We start from the raw sequence: 13,562 nt of genomic DNA, 5'->3' as shown, positions 1-13,562 counted from the left end.
AAAAACTACAGTTTTTATTTCTTAAGAAAATCTATAAATTTATTTTCCCTTCCAATTGAGACTTTTTATGTTTAATTTATTTTGAAATAATGTAATAAATAACTTGTAAAATAACTATTAACTTGTATTACAATAAACTGAATTGCAATTACATGTTTATAATAAAATAAACTGCTTTAATATTGGATGATAATGCTTTTTTAAGAGTATTTTATATTTTTTTTGCATAGTTGGGAGAGATCTAACTCTTCCAAGGTAGATTATTTGATTGTTTTTTCTACTGTGGAAGAAACTTGTCATTTTTAGTTTCTAAGTGGCATTTTTGAGAATTTGTATACAATTAACTTTACAAAGTATGGTACAATAGGAAGCTGTTTACAAAACTTATTTTCTCATAAAATGACTTATTTAAAGAGGTGGCAGAAAAAATTTAATTCAATATACATATAGGGTTGCTACAGACTACTATTTGCAACTATTTTTGACCTGAGGCGATTTTTTTTTTTTTGCCTAAAAAAGCTAAAAAAAAAGCAACTATTGTCAGGAAAAGGAGACTATTTGGCGACTTTTCTGTACTCCTAGTGACATTTTTCTTATAGCATAAATTGGGTTGACAACCTACGGGGTAACTTCCATATTCTACTAAGTTTTTTTTATTTATGATGCATTAGTAAACTATGATTACTTCATTATATTTTTCTGGAAAGTTTTTTCCTAAATGACTGATTATAACATTCTTTTGCAATTACTTTAGTTTCTTAATTGCGCATTATGCTTTTCTAGATACTGATCCTGTATTTTAATGCAGAAAACCCTTCATATTTACATTTGAAAATACAGAACTGTTTGTTAAATAAATGTATTTTATTTTCAGTTATGTTTAATATTTTGCAATGAAGCAATTTATTTAAAGAAAATTGGATTTTCTTGAAATTTACATAATAAAAAGCATTGTATTAATTTAGTTATTTCTTTAAATGTGATTTTGACACATAATAGTAGGAATTATTAAAATTTCTCTTAAAAAGAGGGTTGCAGCTAAACCTAACTTCTGTTGTCACTAAAAAAAAAAAATTATTGCTATAATTTATTTTTAATAATTTATTATAAATATTTCATATATTTTCAACAATTAATTATAAAAGTTTCATAAGATTGTTAAAACAAAAAGTATCTTGAATAAATTACTGATAATTACAGACACATAACTGATTTTAAGACTATTTTTTACTGATAACTGATTTTAAGTTCGATTTTTTTTTCTTTTGAAACTAAACCTATTCTTTCTTTCGGTATATATATATACATTTAAATACTTTTTGAAAAAATTACTTCTTAGAGCTACTAATCATAAATGAGCAGTCTTTTGTATATCAATAAAAAAAATTTCTTTAAAACTTACAGTAATTGAAGTGGATGAACCAAGTTCTTTTAATCAACTTTTTTCTATTATAGTATTTCTCTTCAAATAAATTATAACTATATCTATAAGTACTTAACAAGATAAAAAATTCTTTCTATCTCAACAATTTACTTCGATTATTACTTATATGCCAAAATTAGGAATTTAATTAGTACTTAACAAGATTAAGATTTGATTTGTCNTTTCGCTGACAAAACTGTAAAAATTTACAATAATGAAAAAATATTTAAGAATGATAACACACTAAATTTGAAAATAAGAACTTTTCATGCATGATATTTCTGAAATTTAACTCCAATCACCTAATCAGAGAATAGATCAGTTTTAGTTAGTGGTATAAAATATAGTAACTTTGACATCAATATAAATTTATAATTATTTGATGTTCTGTAACATGTTCTAAACATGTATCTTTAGAATCTAACAAAAATGAAAATAAAAAAGGAAACACATTCGGAGTCGTAAATTAATGTTTTAGTGAGAAAAAATTAAGGACTATCAAAATTTTACAATCCATGATATAGGAAGATGGATGTAATAAACAAAATAGGTTTAGTTGCAGATTGAAAGCATTTCCAATAATCAACTTTTAACTTCTCTTAGAATCAAACCTGTCTTGTTTATTATATCAGTCTTAATGTACTGCACTTTGTCAGTTTTTAATAGTGTTTTCTCCTGCTTATTTGTTAATTATTTATCACCAATGTATATGCTTTTTTTATATTCATTTTTGATAAAGATTCCAAAAATTTATATTTAGGGCGTTCTTAATAGAACACTCTGTAAATTGGAAAGTAGGTGAACCCAATATAAGCTGGTGTAATATAATATTTGTAATAGCTCGTTATCGGTATATATATATATATATATATAACTGATTACATTTTAATATCAAGAGAACAAAAAAAATTTTTTAAATAATATATTTTGAGCTCTGATACAGACAATGATGTCCTAGAATCTTTTGTGTATTTAAAATTTTTAATTTAAAATATAAGAAAAACAATTTAAGCTATTTAAAAATTTTACTCACTTAACTATAGCATAAATAGTAAATATACATTAAAATATAATGAGCAAATATTTTTACAGAAGAAAGATTTCAAAAAAAGTATTTCATTCTCTGATACAGACAGAGGAATCATAGAATATTTTGAATCATGTCAAACTAAAATAAAAAATTATACTAAATTAAACAAAACTTATTTCAAANTCTGCTGCATTATATTATAATATAAAAAGTAAATATACATCATATGTAATAAACAATTATTTTTACAAAAGATTTTTTTAAAAAAAGCATTTCATGCTCTGATACAGTTTTAAATTAACATATTTCTGCTGTGATATTGACAAAGATGTCATAAAATATTTTGCATCACATGAAATTTAAAATTATACTCAATAATAACAAAATTTATTTAAACAATGGGAAATTTCTGCCCATTTCATTATAAAATTCAAAGATAGATACAATAAAATGCCATTATTTTTTCAACAGGGAGACAAATAAGGTATTTCATGCTCTAATACAAAGATGTCCTTTGTATCATACATACAAGATTTTATAACAGAAATTGCATCTTAAAAAGAAGAAACTCATTTCCTTTTAATGTGTTTCAAAAGAAAAATTTAAAACTTTAAGATAAAATGCTTATTTTTTTCCAAGGTCAAATACATATCAATGAATCTTTTATTAATTCACCTTAAATTTATTATATAAAACACATTTTACTTAGGCTTGGCAAATATCTAGTACAGAGTGTGTAGCACTCTGTACTAGGTATATAATCCAAGGATACATAGCACTCTGTATTATGTACTAGGAATATAAAGAAAGCATTCAAAAAATATTTTTAATCACTTATCAGAAGAAAAAATCATAATTAGGATATGTGCGGAAATAAAAAATTTTTCTTCATATTGTTTAAAGTTCCTCATTTATATAATCAACAGAATGCAAAGTTATTTTCAAAGACTTTACATAATCATGATAAAATAACAAGTTACTGATAAATATAGCAGAAAAAAATTGTGAAAATCAAGCTTCTTTTTGTAATTTATGACGGCGATCAAAAAATAAATAAATAACTCTTTATTTGAAAGAAGGACAATTAAGCACTTTTTACAAATCCTAATGAAAATAAGCACTTTTAAAGGTTTTTAAAAAACGTAAATCATTGTATAAAAATGCTATGCACCCTGTAGTATTCAAAATATGGCCACCAAAGAATTTTTTATAGAAAGTATTTTTATTAGGAATAAATTTGAAATAACCTTAGTAACCTTTATTTTTAAATAATTCCTTATAAGTAAAACTATACACAAATAGCCAAAAAAGGAGTGGGTAATACTAGACTAAAGCAAAATACAATGTGGATCCAGCACAAATAATGTATTTTCATATTTGAGCTTTATTTATTCACATGTTTTTTTATTCTTAGTCATGCTCAAATAATTTATTATACTTTTTTATAATAAGCATACAAAGAAAATATGCTTAAAAATAAAATTTCTGTCAACTTTAAATTTCAAAGTACTTCCCTAGTGGTGGCTTCACATAAGTTCTGGTCTTTCAAGTCCTACCTTTTTCAGTAGTGATCCATTACATTTAGATATATTTGTTTTATTCTCATTTAAATTTTAATTTGCAACCACTAAATGTTTAAATTTTTTGAAAAAGGTTTAAAAAATATACACTAAAGGTGATAATTTTCAAATACTCTGTACACACATATATAAATACAGAAAATATTTCTTTTGAGCCAAGTTTAAAATTAAACAGTCGCAAACTAACAAATTGTTTGCTATTCTTTGCTACTAATAAAATTAATTTAATTGATTTAACAAAATTTAAAGAAAATAATAATAAAGAAAAGGAAACTGAAAGCAAGATACATAGTATTTAAATTCATTACTTTAATAATTTGTCCATTTAAAACCCAACAGTAAAAGTAAGATAAATCACCTGAATAGGCTCGCAAGACTTGCTACGACAATCCCAAGCAAAAACAGTATTATCAACTGAAACAGATAGTAAAACTAGATTCTTCATTGAACTTTGTAGCATCATCATAACCTAAACTGATGAATTATAGTAAGTGATGAAAAGTATAAATATCTGTCAACATTTAGATCAAAATCACATGCATACTAGGAGAACTTTCAAAATGCTAATATTAGCCTAACTAACAAAACAGTAAGGTTTGTTTTTCCAGGCATTATAAGCTTTCTCTCTCTCTTTTTTAAGGAATGTTTAATCCAATTACAAGTGTTTTTCTGCCTAAGATTTCATCTTATAAATGACAAATTGAAAATATACATTTTTTAAATTGTTTTTTAAGGATTTAATTAACTTTACTTTAATAATTTGAAATAAAATATAAGCTACATTATTACATTTAAGATTATTTAAAAAACATATTTTGCTGAAAATTTATAAAATAAAAACATTACCTTATTGTACTTACTTCATTTATAAAAAATGGGGGGAAATAATTTAAAAGTGCAAGTAGAAATAAGACAATTGACAGTAAAACATAACTTCCAGAATATTTTTTTCAACATACAAAATGACATTTATGTATAATAATAAAATGAAGATTTTGTGTGTGTACATCTAACTCCAGAATTGCTTGTACTTTTGTACTAGCGTCCTGAAATTCGAGCAGCGGCTGCAAAGGACAATTTTTGCCTCCTTTCCTAAAAATCGTTAGGCATTTTTAATTAGCAGATGAAAAGTTTGTGGCTTATTTCATGTTTTTTGAAAAGCACTGACTTTTTCATCTGCTTCCTTTTAAACATTTTATAATAAATTCTTACAACACATTTGAGGATAAACTTTGTATAAAATAAACATAATATCCTAAAAATTTACTGGGACTACAACAACTTGATTCTTATAAGTTACACAAAATATTTTATTTTTTACTTTTTCGCAAAAAAAACATAAAAAATTTATGCCATTTATCCTCCATTTTAAGATAGAAAATGAAGCATACAAACAATGTTTAAATTTCGGGGTGTTCCGATGGATTGATGGGTCCGCAACTCTACTGGCTGTGATCGAAAAAAAATATAACATTAAATTATAGCTTACATAGTACTACAGTTAAAATCACTGGAATGTGTTAAAAAGCTATAAGCTCATAATTTTGCAGCATAAAGCTCACAAATTATAATAATGTCTTGCATAAAATGAACCCTGAAATAAACAAATACCGGCAGTGCTATAANCAAACTCTGCTGCAAAATGATTGGAATTTGAGATTTGCCTAGCATCCAAGAGAGGGCAATGGAATATTTTCAAGAGTAAGGAATCACCTCTTCAAAGGAAATGTACGCGAATAGCCCTGATATGGTGTGAATGGGATTGTACATCAAAACTGATAAGCATAGTTAGTATCAAGAATAATTCAATGTGCAATTATAAAAAATATATATATTTTTACTTTGTTTTGATTACACTTTTTATTACATATTTTTAGACATAAATATTTTTTAAAATAATTATTTGATAAATTTAATATCTTTGGAAATTGCTTTTCATTATGATGGCACCAAGGGATTTACTTATTTGTGATGAAAGGTAGATGGGTTGAACCCAAAGTACCTCAAATACTATTTAGTGAGAGTAGCTGGCTCAAAAAGGTAGTGATAAGGAAATATTACCTAATGTAATGTGAAAAAAATGGCATTTATTGAAACAATTAAGATCTCCAATAATTACATATGAAATCATCATTAAGAAAATTTTCCTTCCCCCCCCAAAAAAAAGAACATACCAGCATGACCTTTAAAGTTTCTTACTATTTCAGCAGTACTAACATCCCAATAAAAAATGCTTTTGTCCTTTGCTGTATGTGATCTATTAGCTGAAGATTAAACTTCTAAGACTTTACATCCAAGTCCCATATAAGTCTTCAGGATCGATGATTTACGAAGAATCCATAAATGATTTAACAGATCCATCGGTTATGCAATAGTTTCCATCAACTAAAAATAAAATAAAAGGGTTTAGCAACAAAAACAAAGAGCATTACAACATAATTAGTTTACAAAACATACAATTAAAGCGGACGGTGCAAACAGTGCCCTGTTCACAAAATTGATTTCTTAAAATATTAGGATGTCCCATTGCTAAAGAAATATATAAATAAATAAAAAGTTTTTAGTTTGAAAAAGTTTTTAGCTAACTACAAACTTCCAGATGGATTGATGGGTCTGTATCTCCACTTGCTCTGATCGAAAAAAATACAACATTAAATTATAGCTTACATAGTACTACAGTTAAAATCTCTGCAATGTGTCAAAAGCTATAAGCTCATATTTTTACAGCTTAAAGCTCAAAAATTGTTTGAGTGTCTTGCATAAAGTAAACAAATAGAAATACAAATGCAAATGACTGCTGTGGGTGCCGTAATAAAGTCTTTATACTTGACTATGGCTTCTAAGCCGTAATTATATAATTGAACTCACAAGCATGCAGAGAATAAGTGAAACAAACAACAAAATAAATAATAATTTTGGTAAAGACAGCTTTAATGGCAAAAGCGAAATCTTAAAACTACTTTATTCTAAGACTCAACTTTATTATGAACTTCACAAAAGCGGAAACACGACGATTTGTTTCAGTGCGGAAAAAATAATTTTCAACATGGGTCGAAAATTTTCGCCGATAAATGTTGTAAGATGAACAAACTCTGAGTAACACTTTACTAGTCAAGAAAAACGACCTACCATTTTTTTTTTATTATTATTGTTGATTAATTCAAGACGTCTTGGTAAATAAGTTTGTTTTATTTTGGACTTACATTTTTAGAAACTATTGAAAAATTTTATTTATTCAAATATATTTACTTATTTTTCATTCTCCAAAATCATTTTTAATTTTGGAGTGTACTAAATCATGCACAGTGATTTATAAATAAGCATCTCTCGGAGGCATAAGTAAGCAATTGCTTTTTCACCTGTTGCTATAGGGAAAAAAATAGAAATTCAAACTTTTCGAAAGTCAAAATAGTTTTCTTAAAAAAGATAATGGAAGAATCTGCCCTGACTAAAGATTTCAATGAAATCATTTCATTATTAATGTTATGAAAATATTAGAATTTTCTTCTTAGCTTAATCAAAACCTTTCTTTTTATAACATTCATTTAATTTTTTGCATCAGAAATATTGATAAATCAAATTAATTAGGAAGTGAAGGTCCTATCAATTGATTGTTGCTTAAGAAAAAACTTACATGTTTTTTTTGTTGTTGTTTTTTTTACTTTATTTTTGTGTGTTATATATTGAGTAGTTCTGATAATAGTATGATAATAATAAAGAGCAATTATGATTCTACAGAAACAGAAATTCAAAAATAGAAACAGATTTCATTTTATGTAAAAAAGTTTTATTAAATGTTACTAAAAAATCATACATATTAGAAAGATTTTTTTTTTTTTTAAATTTGTGATTTTTTTTTTTAAAAAAAAGAAATCCAAATGATTTAATTATTATTTTAATAGCAATTTAGATCAAGCTGATTTAAATTGGTTTATTGTAACACATTGTTCAAAAACTAATGTACATTTATTGTTTAATATAGGAGTGTTTCCTTATTTTGAGTGGCCCACCAGGTATAGGAAAGACTGAAATGGTCAAAGCTTTATGTAAATCTCTTGATGTTGAGTTATTTGCTTGGTCAAATAAGCATCAAGAAAATGCTGAACACAAATGATGGTAAAAAAAATTTACTTTTCCTGAGTTTTGTATTTCAAAACATTTAATTTGTATGAAATTGTTAAAATGTTAGGTATACAATTTGTTCTGTGTTACTCATGTTTAACTTGCCTTCTTTATTTTTAAAAATCCAGTGTCAAAATAGATTTTAAAATAAAAAGATAAATGATACAGAAAAAATCATTATTTAAAAAGAAATAAGCTTAATTTGATTTAAATTTACCAATTGAAGTACAATTTATAAATATTTTTCAATAACAATGACTACACTAAAACTTCTGAATAATATGGTTAATGTTATTAGGATATAATTATTAAAACAAATCCCTTAATAAATAAAATTATAATTTTTATTCAAATGAATGAAAATGTGAGCTTAATATAACATATTTTTATAATATTTTTAAATTTCAATGGTGTCCATTGAAACATTTGTTAATAGTTGGCAAGATTTNACAAAACTAAAACTTCTGAATATTATGGTTAATGTTATTATACAATTAATTAAAACAAATCCCTTAATAAATAAAATTATAATTTTTATTCAGGCTCAACAATCCCATGAAGTGTTAAAGCATCAAAGCTATTTTTGAAATCGCTAGATATTTAAAATTGTAAACAAGTTGCATTGATATAAGAGTATAATAATTATTTCTAATTTTATAAATAAAACTTATGGAATGGACGAATATTAATAATAAATTTTTTTAAAGATATTAATCCACTCAAAATCCCTCATAACTCCCAGAAAACATTTTGTAACTTTTCTAAGAGGGCTAATCATTAAGTTATTTTTCAGCAAAAAAACGCTTACTTTTGTTTTAATCTGAAACGGGACATCAAGTGATTATTTATGAACTGACATCATCTTTGCTGTCCATTTACAATCATTGTGCTGTGAAAGCCATTACGTCTTGCCTTAATTTGCCTTAATATAATGTATTTCAATAATATTTTTAAATTTCAGTGGTGTCCATTGAAACATTTGTTAATAGTCTGCAGAGAGTTTCTAGTTCTTAATAATTAAGAATTTTAAGTTCAATAAATAGGTTGTTAAAATGAATTAAGGATGCCTGATATTGCTTATTAAAATGATGTGTTATAAATACATAATAAATTTGTTCTGCAATATTTTGTAGCCATGTTAAACTTAATTTTAAAGTATATTTCAATTTAATTTCAAAGATTTATTTTCATGTTAAGTGAAAGAAATGTTGGATCAANAATAATATTTTTAAATTTCAGTGGTGTCCATTGAAACATTTGTTAATAGTTTGCAAGATTTTCTAGTTCTTAATAATTAAGAATTTTAAGTTTAATAAATAGATTGTTAAAATGAATTATGGATGCCTGATATTGCTTATTAAAATGATGCATTATAAATACATAATAAATTTGTTTTGCAATATTTTGTAGCCATGTTAAACTTAATTTTAAAATATATTTCAATTTAATTTCAAAGATTTATTTTCATGTTAAGTGAAGGAAATGTTAGATCAATATTTTTATAAAATAATTTTAGGTTTTAAAAAAGTAGAGAAGCTCAAGTTATTGACTTTATTTATTTATTCTAGCTTGAATTTAATGCAGGGAATTATCTTCACCATAGCAGTAGCCTTTTAAAAAACTTGTGATATCAGTAAAACTTTTAATTCATTCTTTCAAAAAGAAAATGAAATTTATATATTGCAGTATATTTATTAGTTTTATTTTAATTGTGTTAATCTATGTTATAAGAGTATTACAAACAAACATGTGTATTTTTTCGGTTCGACATTACAAAAACAAGAATTAAATTTTATAAACACATATAAAATTAATTTTTTACTGTAACGAAGTTGATATTTACTCAAAGAATTAAAATGTTGAGAAAAGATGTTACCATTACTGTCTCTTTAATTTTTTTATAAATAATTAAAAAAATGTCCATTAAAATTTCTTCTAATTTTTGCAAATTTTTTTTATTAAATTCTTTAACTTAAGTGAAACAAAAACGTCTAGTTTAATGCTATAAGCTGAAATTATGCGGCTAAATTAAATTACATTAAGTGAAAATTTAAGTATAAGCACATAAAACGTGGAGATGCTGATGAGGGGCAGATATATTTCAATTGACTAGATTCTTGAAAATGTTGATTTGTTTTCAGAAATACCGAATGCTTAACCAGAGACTTTTTTTCCTATTTTAATTAATTATTTTTCTTTAGAAATGTAAAATGAATTCATTTTACTACTTTAGAATTCTTCTTTGCAAGCACTGACAAATCGCATACATAAATAAGAAGAAAAAAACAATAACTATATTTTGAGATTATAATATGATTATAATGAGATTATAATATGATAGAATGAGATTATAATCATTATTTAAAAATTGGAGGTGCATTAAAAGATTATCATTAGTGTCCATTGGAATGGCATGGAAGTTTCTAACAGAAGATTAAAAGAAAAAGTATGAATGAAAAATTTAAGGAATTCACCTCTGGCTGTTTGGCCAAAAGTGGCTTATAGCATTCTCAATTTAGCCCCTGAACTGTCTTAAATAAAAAATACTAAGAAATAAACATACCAGAAAAAATATTTTTCCAGCTGTATTCTGCATCATTTACTGATATAATTTGTAATTTTTCTCTAATAATTGGATTGCAACAATTTTGTTTTCGAAGTCTTGTTTATTATGATAGATATGATTTCAAAAATTGAAAAACAAATAAAAATAATTATAATTGAGATCATCACATTCATCTCATGCGGATTAGTAACAATTTTCAATTTTTGATTAACAGTTTGAAGTAAATGAAAATTTTAATTTCCTGCTTTTTTTTCCAACTTTTGCACTCCTATGAATTTGTTGTAATTGTTTTTTTTTATCTACAATACAAAAATGGTTTTTCATCTATGGTACAGGAAAATAAATTTTTTGTCGTAAATTATTTTTAAGTGCATTTTTCTTATAAATGTTATCATTCGTCGCTTCTAACAAGCAATTACATAAAACAGTTTATTGTGTAAACTTTCTTATATTGTTCTTACTCAAAAAGTATCAAGTTTAATACTTTTCTTCAAATAAAAATACTTTGATCTCTTAATTAATTAATTTGTTTTACGAAATAAGTTCAATAATAAGTTTTGAGTAAATAATAAGTTTTAAGTAAGTTCAGTTGTAAGAATATATTTTTTTAGCAATCTCATAACTTTGAATTTTTACATGCAAATTTTTTCTATCATTCATACATTTTTTGTTTATTTATTTATTTTTAATATAAAAATATCTTTGAACAGTATTTTTTTTAACAATTTTCTAGTTGATTTAATGAAAGCTTATGTAAAAAATGTTTGCTTAGAAACTATTGAGTTTCTCATTAAATTATGCTCATAGTTTAAGAATATCTTTCAAATAAATATAATTAGGCATTATTAATTTTATTTATACTTTTTTCTCTTTCAAAGGTGCACCAAATACTTTGTAATTTTTTTTTCTTCATCAGGAGTTTCCGAATGTGAATAAGAGATCCAATACTGCTTCATTGCATTTTAAGGTATGTTTGCTTTTTATGCATTTATTTTTACTTTATATTGAAAGATTCATGAATAAAATGAAGAGAAAAGAATATTTTTATTTAAAATTTGATTTAGTTCTTAGAACAACTTTGTTTCCCCGGCAATTTTGGTAATTTCTTTTCGCTGCCAACCATTTTTAGCCCATTTTTACTACTGCCACCTTTGTTACATAACAAAAACTCTAACAAATATTGGAACCCTATTAAACTCAAAATTCACTTTTATTATTGGGATACTAGGTTGATATAATTTAAATCACTTGATTTAAGTCATGTTTTAAATTAACTATATAAATATTTTTTAAGAAAATCATTTTTTTAAACAAAATGATTTTTTTAATAAGTTATTAAGTTAAAAAAATTTTGTAATTATATTCTTTAAGGTGTGATTTTTTTTAAAGTCTGATTTTGTTGATAATGAAGGTTTTATCCAAAAAATATAATTAAAGGGTAAATTATTATGTTTCTTAATAGACAAGTAGATAAATAAAACTAGAGACTAAAAGTGGATAAGACTGTTAAATTATAATTTTTCATTAGCTGTATGTAAAACAATCAGCTAGGTATTTAACATATTTCAATAATACTCATTTATTTTTATGTTTATTTAAATACTTTAAGTGTTCTTAAAACAAATTAAATACGTCATTAGTGTTTAGCAATATTGATGAAAGACGGCACATAGTAATTTCAATATTTTTTTCTTTCTGTAATGTGTTCTGATCTAAACTAGTTTACTCTTCATTGTGTATCTAACTGTTCAATTGTCTCCCTATTATTAAAAAAGTTTGATTTATGTAAAAAAAAAAATTCAATTTAAATGAAAATTCGATTTCAAAAACAATTTTGCCAACCACTTTGTGATTTTCTAAATAAAGAATACAGAAGATCTCTATAAGATTTTTTTTTCACCCCCGCAGACATTTTGTTTTCACTCAGCCACAAGTTTCATAAAACTAAAGCATTATATACAATTTAAAAAATGACATCTCTGTATCAAATGTTTTATCCAGAATATAGTTTTGTTACTCTTATGCCCATAATTTCATAAAAATGAAGAAATAAAAATCCCCCCAATATAAGTAAGCAAAAGCTTAACTAAAAATATGGTATTGAGGCTGTATTTTACTATAGAATTTCCATATTTCATTAATAAACAATCATTCTTTTACAAAATAGTAACTCTTCATAACTACTTTACTAATTCAGGCTGACAAGCAACACTCAACTACACTATTTAATATTAAAAGCAACTTATATTCAAATTCTCTTTCTTAAATATAATAATGCTAACATTAATACTCTTTCTCCAATCAAAAAGCATTACTCCATCTTAAAACTAAACTTTCATGATTAAATCTCTTCAGAACATGTTAAAAGCAATACAAAACACCAATAAAACCTTAATTGCATAAATTATATTCTTATTACCACTTTCTTCATAATTTTTTCCCTTTCGTGCAATCACAAATTCATCACCACAGTGCCAAATATCCACTTCCAATGCAGCCTTGCCTTCCTGAATATCTTCCTATTCTCACCTTATCCTTCATTTCTTTTTTCCATCTCTGCAATAAGCTTAAAACATCAGATCAGTTATAGTCAGATTTAGTAATAATTAAAAATTTGTCAAGGAGAGCTGCAGAGCAAATAAAAAGAAAGCTGTTTCGAATTTATTTAATTTTTCTTGATGTCTTTTTTAAAATTCTATTCCGGATATTATTCTTAATCTTAATCTAGTTATCTATTAACCAAAAAATTTAATTGTTTCTTTAACATTTCTTTGAATATGCTTTTATAAATGTTTTTCTCAAAAGTATGATAGAGAATGTATTATCCAAAGCAGTCTTGTT

The 13,562-nt window shown here is 24.6% G+C and overlaps 2 long non-coding RNA genes across 4 annotated transcripts in view; both read right to left on the bottom strand.

The window, feature by feature from the left end:
• Nucleotides 1–13,562, bottom strand: part of LOC107438752 (uncharacterized) — a 42,794-nt gene that overhangs the window by 18,882 nt on the left and 10,350 nt on the right. The window lies entirely within an intron of this gene.
• Nucleotides 1,604–6,640, bottom strand: LOC122272442 (uncharacterized). Its single transcript, XR_006227001.2, has 4 exons — nt 6,491–6,640; nt 6,208–6,418; nt 4,392–4,507; nt 1,604–1,619 (listed from the first exon to the last, which is right to left on the bottom strand). It is a non-coding gene; the product is annotated as an uncharacterized lncRNA (long non-coding RNA).

This window comes from Parasteatoda tepidariorum, chromosome 2 (genome assembly GCF_043381705.1).
Source record: "Parasteatoda tepidariorum isolate YZ-2023 chromosome 2, CAS_Ptep_4.0, whole genome shotgun sequence".
In the NCBI taxonomy this organism is placed as follows: Eukaryota; Metazoa; Arthropoda; class Arachnida; order Araneae; family Theridiidae; genus Parasteatoda; species Parasteatoda tepidariorum.
This window is presented reverse-complemented; position numbering and strand designations above follow the sequence as displayed.